General features: G+C 38.4%; 1 pseudogene; it reads right to left on the bottom strand.

Moving 5' to 3' along the window:
- Nucleotides 1-342: 342 nt before the first annotated feature.
- Nucleotides 343-16,432, bottom strand: LOC117354826 (annotated as a pseudogene).
- Nucleotides 16,433-17,291: the final 859 nt, after the last annotated feature.

Below are 17,291 nucleotides of genomic sequence, written 5' to 3'. Positions count from 1 at the left end.
ACATGGTAATGAATTTGGGATCCCTTCCTATTGGTTTATTGATTTTTACAATTTCCATCTGGCAATTCCTTATTTAATATAATAAAATGCTAAGCGTGCATGCACACTCATACCCCATGCTTCCCTGATCCCTGATCTGTCGCGCTGTGCGAGCAAGAGTGCGCATGCACGCTTACTACGTCGTCGGCTGCCAGGAGGGAGCTGGCTGTCGGCGGAGGCTTTAGCGTCCAGGATGCTCAGGAAAAGATCGACTCTGAGATAAAGAGGCTCCACTAGCAAGTCCAGAGCCCCTGATTTGAAAATAAAAATTTTAAAAAAAACTGCAGCTAAGGTTAGTCTTGATTACTGGGCTGGCCATTTAGCCACTGCGACCGCTGAGGCCGATTGCAGGAACTGTCCGGAGATGATGTTGGTGGGCATGCTGAGGATAGGGGCAATGGCAGCAGTGCTCCTGCTGAGGGCCAAAGGCTGGTGACTCACCAGGGCGGACTGCACGGTGACCGGTGGCCGCAGGAAAGTCTGAGCCACCCCGGAGCTGGTGGCCGACACCCCGATAATGTTCTCTATGCTGAAGTATGGCCGGCTGCTGGGCTCCGACTTGATGAGTGACGCCGTGCTCAGGCTGCGAGTTGAAGGCTTTCTGGTTCAGCTCGCTGGAGGGCAGTAGGGGCACGGCCGGGGGCAGGATGGGCCCCACCGGGAGCATGTAGGAGTACTGCAGAGCCGCCGGGTGTGGGTAGATGCCCAGGTGCGGCCCGTACGGACGCCCGTAGTGACTGGCCAGGCTGTAGGCGCCGAAGCTCTGCATCATCAGTGCCGTCTGCTCCTGGAGCGGGTCATGCTGGTGGCGCTTGAAGCGCTTCCTCCAGCGCAGGAAGCTGCCGTTGTCGAACATGTCTTCGGACTGCGAGTCCAGGGTCCAATAGTTGCCCTTGCCGGGGTTGCCAGGCTCCCGGGGGATAATGACAAAGCAGTCGTTAAGCGAGAGGTTGTGGTGGATGGAGTTCTGCTAGGCGGGGAACTTCTCCCAGTAGTAGGGGAAGCAGTTGCTGATGAATTCACAGATGCCGCTCAGGGTCAGCTTCTTCTGAGGGCTCTGCAGGATGGCCATGGTGATGAGGGCAATGTAGGAGTAGGGCGGCTTCACCAGGCTGTTCTTGGGCTTGCTCTGGATGGCGCCCACCGCCGCGGTTCCCTCCTGTGGGTGGCCGCGCTGCCTCCGCCCTCCGCCTTTCCCTCGGCCTCGGTGGGGCTCCGAAGCCCCTCCTGCAGCCTGACCTCCTCTGCCTCAGTGGACAGCCAAGGAAAAAGAAAGAAAGACAGAAATACAGAAAGCAGCTAAGGAGAGAGAGAGAGAAAGAAATAAAGACAGACACACACATATATTCTAGCACCCGTTAATGTAACGGGCTATAAGACTAGCGAGTATATATATTTTCTTAATGGATTAAATAATTGTTTTATTATTTAATTGAAGGAATACTGCAGTTCTTAATGAATTTACTATGTATTATATAGTATATTTGATTATAGTCCTAATAATATTAATAGATAATTCTGCTGGGAGAGATTCCTAGTGGTTTTAGGTCTGGGGGTTTGTTTTAATTATTAGAAGGTCTAAATGAATTATTTGTTATTACGGAGTAAGGTAGCTCAGGATAAGAAATGGTGTATAATGTTTAATGTTTAATGTATAATGTTAAACTGAATACCAAGGGCTCCTTTTATGAAGCCGCATTAGTGGCTTTATCACATGTAACTTTTTAGCGCACGCTAACCCCTGCATTAGTTGACAAAACTACCGCCTGCTCAAGAGGAGGTGGTAGCGGCTAGCACAGCTGGCAAATTAGCGCACGCTAATTTTAGATTAGAGTCCTGGGTGTGTGTGAAAATATTATTTTTATATTTGGCAAAAAGGAATTTAGGGGTCCATTCTTTAACAAGTATTAATCAAATAAAATGGCTATAAAATTCTATTCCTTGAACGTTAATGAACTCCGCTATATATATGTAACTTACAGCAAATGTAACTTCTCTGCAATTTGTAACCTAGCTGAAAAATAACTTCACCGTAAATGTAGCGTCGCTGAAAATGTAAATGTTGCTATACCAAAAAAAAAAATAAAAAATTATAATCTTCACTGTAAATGTACAGTCTCTTCATCTGTTAACCGCATAGAACTTCCATGGTAATGTGGTATACAAAAATAAAGTTATTATTATTATTAAAGTTATTATTATTAAAGTTATTATTATTAAAGTTATTATTCAACCAACCCATCAACAAGAAAAAGATTCTTAACTTTCTGAAGAAGCAACAAGCAGCCAAATTAGAAGGAGGGTGGATAAAACATTGTTTTTTTGCTCCAGCAATGGGGAAAAGCATCCTGATTAATAAGAAGATTTCTGCTAAATTTGATAACTTTCAGGCTGATCCAATGGGTAGATGGCTCCATGCTAATACGACTTCAGGAATTGATACCCTGATGCTTTTTAACATTTATGCACCAAATACAAATCAGGTGGAATTCTTTAAAAAGCTCCAAGTAATTCTTTTGCTCGCTACATCTAATTTAATTGTAGTTGGAGACTTCAATGCTGTAATTGATCTAATAATGGATAAACAACCAAGTAGACAATTAAAATAATTAGGTTTAGATAATTTTGTACATAATTGTCAATTAAAAGATATATGGTGAATTTTTTATTTTAATGCTCGAGAATTTACATTTTGTCCCAAGTTCATAAATCATTATCAAGAATTGATTATTTCTTTGTTTCAGATCATCTAATTCAACAGGTTACATAAAAGCCAGCATAGATCCTATCATTTTGTCAGATCATGCTGGAATTTGGATTGATTATCAGTTCACTGAAGAAGATTCTAACAGACCTGTTTGGAGGTTCGATAATACACTGCTTGTTGATTCAAACTTTCTTGAGGAAATTCAAATAAAAATGAATGAGTATTTTCAATTCAATACCTCAGAGGAGATCTCTTTGGAAATTATATGGGATGTTTTCAAGGCAACTCTAAGAGGGCAGATTATTTCATATTCGGCGCATATTAGGAAACTACTTAGATTAGAATTTTCTAATTTAGAATAAATTATTTCTGCATTAGAATCACAATTGGCTTTAAAATGGGAACAAGATGCTTTGAATGCCCTGTTGAAAGCTAAATACAATTATAATATTTCTTCACAATTGGCTAGGAAAGATTTGTTTCATCAGCAAGCGGTGTATTAAGGAAACTCGAATAAAGCGGGAAGAGTATTGGCTAATTATCTGAAAGCTAAAAAAAAAAAAAAGAGGAAAGATTGCGGCCATTAAGGATGAAAAGGGTAAGATTTATACCCACATATCAGATGTTTTAAATCAATTTCTGGAATATTATAAAGCTTTATGTTCTTCTGAGCGATATTCAAATACAGAGAATGAAGGAAGAGATTTTTTGAGTTCAATTAATGGGCCAAAAATTCCAGAGCAAATAAAAGAAAAGCTTGAGATGCCTATATCATCTACAGAGCTCCAGTCAGCATTGAAGTCTCTCAGAGCTGGGTCTGCGCCAGGTACTGATGAATTTACAGTGGAGTTTTTCAAATCTTTTCAAAATATACTGTTACCTCATCTTTTTCAATTATATCAATCATAACTGATGAAAGGTCAGATATCAGGTACTATGGCAGAAGCCAAACAGAGATCCCATGTTGGTTTCAAACTATAGGACAATTTCTTTAATGAATGTAGATGGAAAAATTCTGGCTAAACTATTGGCTCTGAGATTAGCTAAGGTTCTCCCTTATATAATTGGAATGCACCAAACAGGTTTTGTTGCTCAAAGACATTCTACAAATAACACTAGATTGGAACTTCATATGCTTAATTTAGCAAAAACTATAGAGGATCTGGCCTTCTCGGTATCCTTGGATGCAGAGAAGGCCTTTGATCGAGTAGAATGGACTTTTATGTACCAAGCAATGGATTGGTTTGGAATAGGATCCGGATTTATTCAAATGATTCAAACCTTGTATAGTTCCCCTTCAGCTAGATTATATATTAATAATGCATTCTCTGAACGTTTTAGTTTAAAGAGGGAAGTTAGACAAGGATGTCCCTTATCTCCTTTGCTTTTTGATATTGTTTTGGAACCCTTGTTGTTGGCTATTCAGCAGGCAAAGGAGATACAGGGAATTCCATATGCAGGTCGAGATTATAAAGTTTCGACTTATTTTGCTTCATTTGAAAAATCCTGAATCAACCATCCCTCATTTACTGGAATTGATTGATCGTTTTGGTAAATTTTCTGGTTATAAGATAAATTGGAGTAAATCCAGACAGATTTGCTAGAACATCAGGCCGCCCGGTGGTATAAATTAATATCTGAATTCTTGAATAAAAAGCCAAAAACTTGTATTAGAGACATTTGGAGCATTGAGATAAAGCATTATATTTCTGCATCTCAATGGCCACGAATTTGGAATTGGATGATGAGATGTACAGCATCAGCATCTATGAGACAAACATGTTTTTTTTTGTTCCATAGAAGTTTACAAAAATTAGACAGTTCTAAATCTAATAGATGCTGGCACTATCATCTTGATGTAGGGACACTGGATCATCTGCTGTTCTAGTGTCCTTTGATACTTAACTTTTGGAAGTCAATATGGGGACAGATTAATACTATACTGGAGCCATCAATTCCATTGACATATGAGGTGTGGAACGTATATGGAACATTATTGCATATTAAGTCCCCCATAGACTGCTATAAATGCTGGCTTTTCCTAATTATGAGCGGGATAGCCATGCAAATGATTACTCGCAATTGGAAGAATTGGTATCGCCTTAGTTTTCCTTTCTGGTGGGTGAGCTTATGCTTAACTTATAAGTATGAGAAAATGAATGCTGATTTACTTGGGCATAATAAGATATTCAAATTGGTTTGGGGGTCCATTGACATCTTTTGTAGATTTGTTATAGTTGCCCTTTATCTTTATTTTCCATTGTATTGCACACACACGTCAAGGGGGGAGAGCGGGAAAGGGGGGGTATATCTTTTGTTTTGGTATTATTCCAGATGGTAATGATGGATGGGGGAGGGAATTTTTATATTTTCTATAGATTCTGATTGTTTATAAGTGCTTATTTGATAATTACTATTTTATGTAAATTGTATTGCACTTTTTGTTGGCATTAAAAACTAAATAAAGTTAAAAAAAAAATTTCTGGTCATAAGATAAATTGGAGTAAATCAGAGGTTCTTCCATTGAATGTGCATTGTGTAAAAGGTTTATTTGATCTATTCCCATTCCTTTGGAAGGAAGAGGGAATACAATATTTGAGTATAATGATTCAAAAATCATTGAAAGATACAGGGCTCCTTTTACTAAGCTGCGATAGTGGTTTTAATGTGCGCTTAGCGCGCGCTAAATTGCTGCGCATGCTAGACGCTAACGCCAGCATTGAGCTGGCATTAGTTCTAGCTGTGTAGCGCGGGTTTAGCATGCACGGCAATTCTGCATGCGCTAAAAACGCTATCGCAGCTTAGTAAAAGGAGCCCACAATGACAGTAAATGAAAAATCCCTATTGTTGAAGGTTAAAGAAATGTGTGAGCATTCTAATCCATTACATCTTTCTTGGTGGGGGAGAGTTCAAACCATCAAAATGATAATCTCGCCTATAGTTTGTTACCAGTTTATTTTCAGAGTTCTTTTTATAAAAAAAACTATATGGGATTCTCACAAAATTCCTTTGGTTTTGGAAAACTTCTAGAATAGCCTTAGTATCTTTGCAAAAATCTCAATCGGCAGGAGGGGTAAATTTTCCAAATTTTTACAAATATCATCAAACTTTTATTTTACGTCAGGGTATGTATTGGATCCTTCCTGAACTCATGGATAATTTACTGGATTGGTTGATTCTGGAAAGTTATCTTATGGCCCCACTTCATCTCAGCCATATATTGAGTATCAAGCTTCCTCGAATATATAAGGATAATATTATTTTTCATTCAACTTGGGTGATGTTAAAATTTATAGATGCTTTAACTCCTATTCTGATACAGCAAACCAACTGTCAGTCCCTATGGTTGAACTCCAAGATAAAAATCAGCGAGTCTAAAATCCTCTGGAAACATTGGTTGCAGGCAGGCATTCATACTCTAAATCAGTGGTTAACAACCCTGTCCTGGAGGAACACCAGGCCAATTGGGTTTTCAGGCTAGCCCTAATGAATATGCATGAAGCAAATTTGCATGCCTATCACTTCCATCATATGCAAATCTCTCTCATGCATATTCATTAGGGCTAGCCTGAAAACCCGATTGGCCTGGTGTTCCTCCAGGACAGGGTTGGGAATCACTGCTCTAAATGATGTAATTCTGAATAGGAAAATGGTAAATTTATTAGAGTTACAACAATCATTTGGCATATCAAAATCTCAAGGTTATAAATGGTTGCAGTTGAAGCATTCCATTCAGAAGGGGTTCCCTAACTGGCGCAACCTAAAAAAATCAGTACAGCTTGCCAGATCTATGTTTCCAGATAGATTTTCAAGGGCATCAGGCTGCTAAGTGGTACAAATATCTGAATATTTGGCAAAAAACCTAAAACAAGTTTAAGAAACATTTGGTGTATAGAAGCAAAGCAGCATATTTCTGCTACACAATGGCCATGGATTTGGACTTGGAGAATGAGATGTACAGCGTCAGCATCTATGAGACAAACTTGGTTCTTTTTGTTATATAGAATTTTTGGACACCTGTTCGTTTACAAAAGTTGGATAATTTAAAGTCTAATAGATGTTGGCACTGTCATCTTAATGTAAGGACATTGGATCATCTTTTATTCTATTATCTGTTGATACTCAATTTTTGGAAATCAATTTGGGGCAAAATTAATAGGGTATTAGTGTCTCTATTCCAGAGTCTTATGACGTGGTTTTATTTGGTCTCCATTTTCATTTCATATATGTGTTATGTTTGTTAATGGACCTCAGCAATACCCTCCTCCATCCGTTGTAGCAAATTTTTAAACGGGGAGTCTTGAGAGCAAAAATCCTCACCGGTCCAACTGTTACTATCTTTTATGCTTAAACTTTTAAATTTTTAAATTATTGAAACCTTGAATCTTTTCAATTCTTAGATATGTACTTATCTTTTACATGCAGCGGTTGGACCCGACATGTTTCGCTTCCGCTTCCGCTTCGTCAGGGATCCATACTACAAATAAATATAGCTTATATCAGTACACAATTACCAATATCCTACTATGAATTAAAACTTTCATACTCAGTTTCCTCATTCACTCACCTTAAGCCGCTTAACATCCACCCCGCTCTAAGTTTAAATTGCAAGATGGCGGCAGCCTCTTTCATGTAGCTATTTATAGGTCTTGTGAAGAAGACCAACCCTCCTACTTGCTCCAATCACAATTCAATATAGAATTAAGGAGGAACTCTCAACAACTAAACCTGGAGAAATCAATATAAGGTAGACCATTCTATTTCCGAATTTAACCCCGCAGGTTCCACCGTATTAAGCCGGTGGATCCAGCGCTGCTCTTTAACATTTAAAGCTGCCTCGATGTTACCACCCACCCTCCCCTCGCTGACATCATCTATGATTCTCCATCTTAAATCAAGTATAGAATGGTTCAACTGCAACATATGCTGAACCATCGGTGCTTCCTTCTTTTTATTCTTTATGCATGATTTATGTTCGTTAAGACGAACCTTCACTGGTCTGCTGGTCCTCCCTATGTATATTACAGTTGGCTCGTTGGGTAATAAATTCTAACTATTTTGAGTTCCAGTATCAATTTTTTAATCAGATTCAGGGGGTCGCTATGGGAGCCACCTTGGCCCCTTCAGTAGCCACTTTATATATGGCTAAGTTTGAGGACTCTTATGTATACACAGTGTGCCAATATAAAAATATTTTGTTATGGATTAGATTCCTGGATGATGTTTTTTTCTTGTGGATAGGCACAATAAATGGATTGACAGAATTTTTGGATTACCTAAATTCCAGAGATCCACAAATCAAGTTTACATATGCCTTTCATCAACAGAAAATTGAATTTTTAGATCTCATAGTAAAGCACACTCATGAGGGTTTCTCCACTACCATCTATAGGAAACCCATGTCCCGGAATACCCTTTTGCATTTTTCTAGTCACCACCCAGTAAATTTAAAATTGAACTTACCCACTAGTCAATATTTTAGAATTAGAAGAAATTGTTCTGATCTACAAGACTTTAAACATCAGGCTAAGGTGCTAGAAGGCAGATTTTTGGAGAGAGGTTACCCGAAGAGGGCATTAAAGAAAGCTTACCTAAGATCACGGTATGCACATAGGGAACTATTGCTTGAGGAGAGGAAGAAGGAAGAGGAAGATGAACGCCTCATATGTGTTTTACCATTTTCAAGGGTGAAGGTTCGTCTTAACGAACATAAATCACGCATAAAGAATAAAAAGAAGGAAGCACCGATGGTTCAGCATATGTTGCAGTTGAACCATTCTATACTTGAGTTAAGATGGAGAATCATAGATGATGTCAGCGAGGGGAGGGTGGGTGGTAACATCGAGGCAGCTTTAAATGTTAAAGAGCAGCGCTGGATCCACCGGCTTAATACGGTGGAACCTGCGGGGTTAAATTTGGAAATAGAATGGTCTACCTTATATTGATTTCTCCAGGTTTAGTTGTTGAGAGTTCCTCCTTAATTCTATATTGAATTGTGATTGGAGCAAGTAGGGGGGTTGGTCTTCTTCACAAGACCTATAAATAGCTACATGAAAGAGGCCGCCGCCATCTTGCAATTTAAACTTAGAGCGGGGTGGATGTTAAGCGGCTTAAGGTGAGTGAATGAGGAAACTGAGTATGAAAGTTTTAATTCATAGTAGGATATTGGTAATTGTGTACTGATATAAGCTATATTTATTTGTAGTATGGATCCCTGACGAAGCGGAAGCGAAACATGTCGGGTCCAACCGCTGCATGTAAAAGATAAGTACATATCTAAGAATTGAAAAGATTCAAGGTTTCAATAATTTAAAAATTTAAAAGTTTAAGCATAAAAGATAGTAACAGTTGGACCGGTGAGGATTTTTGCTCTCAAGACTCCCCGTTTAAAAATTTGCTACAACGGATGGAGGAGGGTATTGCTGAGGTTCATTAACAAACATAACACATATCTGAAATGAAAATGGTTTAAACAGCACATAGTGAGGAGTAAAACTGAGACGTGATTCAAGAGAGGCAGTGACGTTTTGTCTCAATATAAGTTATCAGCCTTATAGTGGTGGTTACACAGTGGTTTTATTTGGGACATTGTTGAAACCTAAGAGTCCAATTGATACACATAAAAATAGAATTCTTATTATTATGACGGGGGTGGCCATGTAGTTAATAACTAGAAATTGGAAGAATTGGGATAGGCTGAACATTTATTTTTTGGTGGGAAACACTTTATCTGTATTATAGATATGAAAGAATGATAGCAGAACAATCTGAAAAATAATAAAAGGTTCAAAGAGATTTGGAGTCCATTGGTGGAATTTGTCAAACAGCAGAATAATTGAATCCTTAATTCCTAGATTTCCTTAGATTTCTACACACATCCAGGTAGGGAGGGAGGGAAATGGGGGGGGGGGGGGGAAGGGACTAGGGTAATTTGTTTTGTTCTTTGTAAGAATACAAGTGCTGTTATTCGATATATCTGCATGTATATTTGTTTGCACTTTTTTAAGTCTTGAAAATCAATAAAGAATTAAAAAACAAACAAACGCATTATCATAATTCTTCTATATTGCTGCATGACAATACCTTGAGTATTATGTATAGTTCTGATTGATACAGGGATGGAAAAACTTACCTATGAGGAAAGGTTTAAAAAGTTAGGACTCTTCAGTTTGGAGAAGAGACTTCGGAAGGGAAATATGATAGAGGTCTATAAATTCATAAGTGGAATGGATAAATTGTGTACTTGCTTAGAGTACAAAGACCAGGGGACATGCCATGAAGTTACTAAATTGTATTGTACGCTTAAATCCGAGAAAATATGTAATTCTTTTTTTTCACTCAGCACATAATTAAATTCTGGAATTCATTGCCAGAGAATGTGATAAAAGCAATTTTTGTAACTGACTTTAATAAATGTTTGGAAAAGTTCCTGGAGAAAAAGTCCATAAACTATTATTAAGGAGAACTTGGGGAATTGAATCTATTTTGAATACCTGTGTTTTGGGATCCTATTAAGGACTTGATCCTGAACTGGTCACTATTGGGAACAGCATACTGGGCTTGATGGATCTTTGATCTAGCTCAGTATGGCAATTCTTATGTTCTTATAATCTCATTTTTAGCAAGAGAAGGGATTAGTTTTTAAGTAAAATGTTCATGCTTCTAGGAATGTTATATTGTATTTTGAAAATAATTTTTAAAAAATCTATATTTTGTAGTAGTCAAAACTAGCAACAGAAAATCATAAAGAAGTAATCAGATTCCCAAGACAGGGACATTGCACTATATTTGTAAAGATTTATTTCAGTAAAGTGTTCTCACTAAATTGTTTAACATATACAAGCATTTTGTTTCATATTGTCTAATGCACAATGGGCAATGTGTCAAATGGGTACAGTGTGGTACAAGCTTGTAAACAAATGAAAGCATCTACATACTTACCTCAGAGTTCAATTGCATCTGAATGTCCTTCAAATAATTCAGAAACCATGGTTATGAAAACAATTGAAGTAGAAAGTGCAATAGAATATATAAACAAATGGTACAATAAAACAGCACTTTTATCTCACAAAAATGATATAAGTATATTCCCCCTCCCCCGCCCTCCTGGGATGTGTGTGAACTTCCTTTTAGAAATTAAAGGCTTATAAAAGTATATAAATTTTTAATAAATAAATAAATACTATGATAGAACCTTCATTCACAGACTTATCTGTTTTTAGTTATCCAAGTACTCATTATTATGGGACCACTGTTAGTGAAATAGCGATGGTAATGATCTGGTAATGATTTAGGAAAGAGGGGGGTAGGAGAAATATTCTGTTATGCAAAAGCAGAAATACCATGCAAATTATTAAATCAAATTCTTCTGATACAATGCAGCTAGCCTGTTATGCATGGCTATCTGATCAGGTCTAGCTGAAGGTGTCAACAAAGCATCTAAATTAAAGAATTGTGCCCAAGGTACCTAAGAAGACAATGATGTGTCCTTTAAAACTCATCTGTAAAACTGCCCTTGGTATTTGTTAATGAGTTTCTACATATAACCTGTTTTCTCTTTGCCCTTTATATGACTAAACTCATTTTCTTCACTGAGACTGACAAGCCACAGCAGATCATTTTGCTCTGGGGGCGGTTTCCTCACTATTTCTCAAGCCTCTCTTGGATGCACATCTAGCCAGTCTGAACTTCAGGATCACCACATTGGATAGGCATGAGGTAAGTCTGCATCCACTGGGAGACTCATTACTCGTTGTGTGCATATTTGTTTCATGCACATTCATCGTGGTAATCGTGAAAACACAGCCTGCTAATTGTGCCTCCAGCAGAGGGTTGAGAAGCTCTGCTGTAAGTACTAATCTGCAATTTCTTTTTTTTCAGCTTTAATTATGCATAAATCCCATCTATAGTCTTGAATCGTGCTTAGTGTGCCAAATTGTATATATAGATTATAGAATACTGGCAATTATGTAAGTAACATAACTGGTAAATTAAACAGTTGAGCCACATTACCATAACCCCTACCTACCCAGGGCCGGTTTTAGACATTCTGGGGCCCGGGGCAGAAATTAAAGAGGGGGCCCCTGCGATTCCTTCACCTCCCTGCCCTCCTAATCTCCAATCACCATTAATATCACAGGTATTATAACTTGGAACAGATTTCTTCAACAGTACAGCATAAAACATCAGAAATGTGAACAAAATTATTTAGAGGTAAAGTGGACCTTCCTTGCTTTTGTAGAGGCAAAATCATCAATTATTGCATGCAGCATTCAGTGTGGCTCCCTGCGCCAAAAACCACTAGTATGGGTAAGTAAAAGGGGAGGGGGGGTTAAAACAGATAAATAAATAAATTGTCCTGTAGCCTGGAATCAGTCCTAGCCTTCCCTTGCCACTAGAATCAGCCTTGCCTTTCCCTTTTCCCCCACTCCACTCTGTAGCACAGCATCAACTAAGCCCTGCCTTTCCTTACCTCCTCCCCATAGCATCTCCCGCACCATGGTATCAGCACCTCCCAACAGAAACATACCAGCATAAAACATTTACAAAAAAAATTTAAAACTATCCTGGTCAGTCCAGGATGCTGAGAAAGGAGGGTCGCGTGACGCTCTGGAAGAGCACATCTGGATTCGGTAGCCTTTTTATGGCCTCAACCCATTCCTGAGCCTTGTTCTCCACCACCACTTCCAGCCCCCACCTCACTGGCTCTTCATCCCCACTCCAAACTGCTACTGCTGCCATAATCAGTGAATTATTTGAATTATTTAAAGAACATTCTAAATTCTATAAATCAAAAATAAATCATGCAAAAACAAAATTTTACTCAGGATTAATTCAGAAAGCCTCAAACTCCTCTACTCTCTATCGCATATTAAATTCAATTTCATATTCTAACAAATGTAAAAACCTAAAGGATGAACTCAATCTCACTGCTCAGGAACTTGCAATATATTTCATGGAAAAAATTGATAAGATCAGATCTGCATTCACAATAAATTCACTTGACAAACCTGATCAAGTACCAGTTGAGCTTAGCTCACTCTCTTCAAAATGCTCTTTTTTCAACATTCCAAATTTATCAGAGATCGAATCCACTATAAAAACTATTAATGTAAAAGGTTCCCTAATAGATTCAATTCCTCCTTTCTTCCTTAAGCTTTTCTTTAAGATCTTCGGTCCAGCAATTCTTACTCTGGTTAGTGAAAGTCTGAAACAAGGTATCATTCCTACTGTCTGGAAACATTCAATCATTTACCCTATCATTAAAAATCACAAAATTAGTGCTGAAGATAAGTCAAATTATAGACCTATCGCCAACATTCCGTTTTTAGGAAAATTAACTGAGAAGGTTGTGTTTAACCAGATTTCAGATTTTATCGAAAAAACTAATATTCTTCACCCCAACCAAACTGGCTTTAGGCAACACCATTCCACAGAACATTCATTAATAGGCATGACTACCGTCATTCACTATTTTTTAGACCATCATCAATCAGTTCTTTTAGTTTCCTTAGATCTTTCGGCTGCCTTCGACACGATCGATCATGAGTTATTATTAACTAGGCTCCAATCAATTGGTATAACAGACCAAGTTTTATCTTGGTTCCAATCATACTTCTCTGATCGTTCTTCATCAGTTTTTTTCAATAATTCAACTTCTGATACTTTCTCTACAACAAACGGCGTCCCCCAAGGTTCCATACTGTCTCCACTTCTATTCAATATATTTCTTGCTCCTTTGTTGACTCTATGTCAATCTATCGGCTTCAATGTATTCGCTTATGTCGACGATATTCAACTTTTGCATCCCATAGACACCAATAATCCTTCTGACATATTTGCTATTAATACAAAATTAGAAAAAATACATAATTGGCTAAACAACAATAAACTTGTATTGAATATTAACAAATCCAATGTGTTGCTCTTTCCTTGGAAGGATAATCCTAAACTTGACCATCCAATCTCTATTAAGGGTCATCCTTTACAAGAGGTACACAATATTAAAATACTAGGAGTTATTTTTGATCAGACTCTTTCCTTCCATGACCATATTAGTAGCGTCATTAAGTCTTCGTTTTTTAGGCTCCGACAAATCCGCTCTGTCTCACAATTTCTCGGTGTCAACTCTCTTAACATCCTTATTCATTCTCTTGTCATTTCGAAGATTGACTACTGTAATGCTTTATTTAAAGGAATAGCTCAAAAGGAAATTAAACGCTTACAGATTATACAAAATACATCCATTAAGCTTATTTATAAAGCTAAAAAATTCGATCACGTAACACCTCTCCTTAAGGAAGCGCATTGGCTTCCAGTGGCCCATAGAATAATTTACAAACTTAATTTACTTACTTTTAAATCTCTTTTTTTTAAAACTCCGGCTTTCATTCATAAATTATTAATCCCCTACACAGCTAATAGAATGCTAAGATCTTCCGAACAGCATTTATTAACGATTCCATCTCTTAAAATAATAAATACGAGTCGTCAGTTTATTTTTTCAGTTACTGCACCTCAAACCTGGAATTCTCTACCTAGTCATTTAAGGGAAGAAACTAATGTAGAAAAATTCAAATGTAAACTAAAAACTTTCCTTTTTAATGATGCCTTCATAAATTAACTTGCTTTAAAGTGACCCTTATAACATTCACGAGAATCTTCTAAATTATTCTTTCAAGTCTCACTTTCAACTTTTATCATCTTTTACATTTTATCTTATTATTATTTTTATTTTTACCCTCTCCTTATGTGCCCTCCCTACATGTTTCTTCTACCTTTATTTAAATTGTAACTTCTTCCCCATCCTTTCCCTTTGTTTCTAGTTTTTGTCAAATTTGTCATTAGCCTTGTTAGTTTTATTTATTGTGATTTTGCTTTTATATTGTAATTTTATCATTATGTACATCGCTTTGAATTTAGATAAAGCGATTAATCAAATCTGTATTAAACTTGAAACTTGAAACTTGAAGTAACCTAGAGCAGGGGTGCCCACACCTTTTTGTCTTGCGAGCTACTTTTAAAACGACCAAGTCAAAATGATCTACCAACAATAAAAATTAAGATAAACACAAAGTACACTGTATCACAGAAAATGCTAATTATCATTTATATTTGGGTGTTTTTCAAAGAGGTCAAGACAGATGACTTTAAAATATGCAATGTTACCTCAGTAACTACTATAGACAAATATAGTACAAAATATAGACAGCAGATATAAATTCTAAAAACTGACACATTTTGAACATTAAATTGAAAATAAAATCATTTTTCCTACCTTTGTTGTCTGGTGATTTCATGAGCCTCTGGTTGCACTTCCTTCTGACTGTGCATTCAATCTTTCTTTCTTTCCTTCTTTCCTCCTCCTGCATGGTTCCTCTCCTCTAGACCTCATTCCATTCCCCAACCAATATCTCTCTCTGTTCCTCTATGAGTCCAACTTTTTCTTCCTCTCTTCCTGCCCCCTTTCTTTCTTTCTCTCTCCATACCCCCTTTCTTTCTTTCTCTCTCCCTGTCCCACTTTCTTTCATCCTCTCTCCCCCACCGCTGTTGATTTCTCCTTGCTTCCCCAATGTGGCGGACCCACAAGCCTCTCCCCCCAACAATTCTGACTTTGGAGAGGAAGTTCCAGGCCTGCCAATCGCTGCCTGGCTGGCCCAGAACTTCTTCTCTGACATCAGAATTGACATCGGTGGGAAAGGCTTGTGGGCCCACCACGTCGGGGAAGCAGGGAGAAAGCAGACGACCACTGCAGCCCAAAATAGAAGGCAAGGGAGCCCCTTGAAGCTATGGGACATGGGGCAGCTGCCCTCTTTGTTCCCCCTAATGCCAACCCTGTACCTACCTCTGATGTCAGGGACACACAATGAATAAATGCACATGTCAAATGCAGACTTCGTAGGTATATAAGATGGGATATCAGCAAGTTGCCAATATAGCAACTGTGGCTGTCATGGGGAAAAATCATGATTTATGAGACATTGAAAAAGGCAGGATCATCGGCAATTGGGCCAAGGGCAGCAGCATTATGGACTGCTGTAGTTAAAGTGTACCATAAGTGGATGAATGGAACCTTTTCAATGACCTGGCATAGTAACTGTGGGGCAGCACGAGCCATTGATGCGAGAGGTGAAAATTGGCTGCACAGGTTGGTGCAGGACAATCAGCATGCTACTGTGGAGGAACTCGCCATCCAAACAAGCCAGGTTTCCAGATGTGTGTCCAAAATGACTATGCAGTGAACACTGTTGCAAATTGGGCTCCGGAACAGACACTGATAACTGCACCCATACTCACAAGGGTTCAAATAAAAAAAACAGATGCAATTTGCACAGTAGTACCAACATTAGACTTGAACTGATTGGCAGAGGGTTGCTTTCTTTGATGAGTCATGTTTTCAGCTATATCTGGCATGAAACTGCCAAGAACAAACACCCAGCAACCATTGTTGGATGTATACAAGCTGGTGGTGGTAGCGTTATGGTCTGGGGAATGTTTTCTTGGTATGGTCTGGGTCCTTTGATACCTCTGGAAGTCACTCTCAACTGGTATGGGTATCTCTCCATCCTTGCCAATCAAGTACACCTGTACGCGTTGATGGTCTTCCTTATGACCGATGGGATCTTTCAAAAAGACAATGCAACATGTCATACCACCAGAATTGTTCGTGAGTGATTTGCAGAGCATGACCAAGACTTCCAGCTACTTCCCTGGCATCTGAATTTCCCAGACCTTAACCCAGTCAAAAACATTTGGGATCACCTCAATCGACATGTTCAACAACTGGATCCATCACCATGCACCTGTCAGCAACTGTTGGATGCACTGCAGTTTACATGGCTCCAGATACCTCTAGCAACCATCCAGCATCTTATTGTCACTCCCACAGCATCTGGCTGCCGTCCATGCTGCCAGAGGTGGTTATTATGGATATTAGCAGGTGGTCACTCAACTATATAGTTGCTATTTGGTGCTAACAACCAATAATCTTTGATAATTGGAGTTAATTGATGCTAATTGGCTCTAATTTGCAGTTAAGCACTTAGCTACATTTAGGGCTAGATTCACTAAGCAAACCGATTGTGTACCAATCGGTTTGCGATCACTTTCAGACTACAGTTCAATTCACTAACTTTCCTCCAGACCACATCTGCACCCGATCTGATCTGCGCATGCAAATGAGTAAAAAGGCATGTAAATTTCTTAAGGCATCGATTCATGAAACCATTTTGTCCAAACCGACTGGCCTTTCCAATCCAAAAAGTTTTGACTACTGAGGACCAGTCGCTTTACATCCTTGCCGACTATTCCTGCCTAGCAACTGCCGCATGCATGTTAAGAACCCCATTAAAAATATATATCTACCCCGCAAAAAATCCAAAATATATCTAAACTTTAAATATATGTAAACTGTCATGTACATAAGCGTTAAATATTTTTTTGATTTTTTTTGGAATGCACATAACGAGCGCGGGAGTGAATCTCGGATTTGTAATGTGCATGGCGAGAAAATCACAGATTAACCCTGTACTCTCCTTGTGCATTG

This window comes from Geotrypetes seraphini, chromosome 2, assembly GCF_902459505.1.
Source record: "Geotrypetes seraphini chromosome 2, aGeoSer1.1, whole genome shotgun sequence".
In the NCBI taxonomy this organism is placed as follows: domain Eukaryota; kingdom Metazoa; phylum Chordata; class Amphibia; order Gymnophiona; family Dermophiidae; genus Geotrypetes; species Geotrypetes seraphini.
This window is presented reverse-complemented; position numbering and strand designations above follow the sequence as displayed.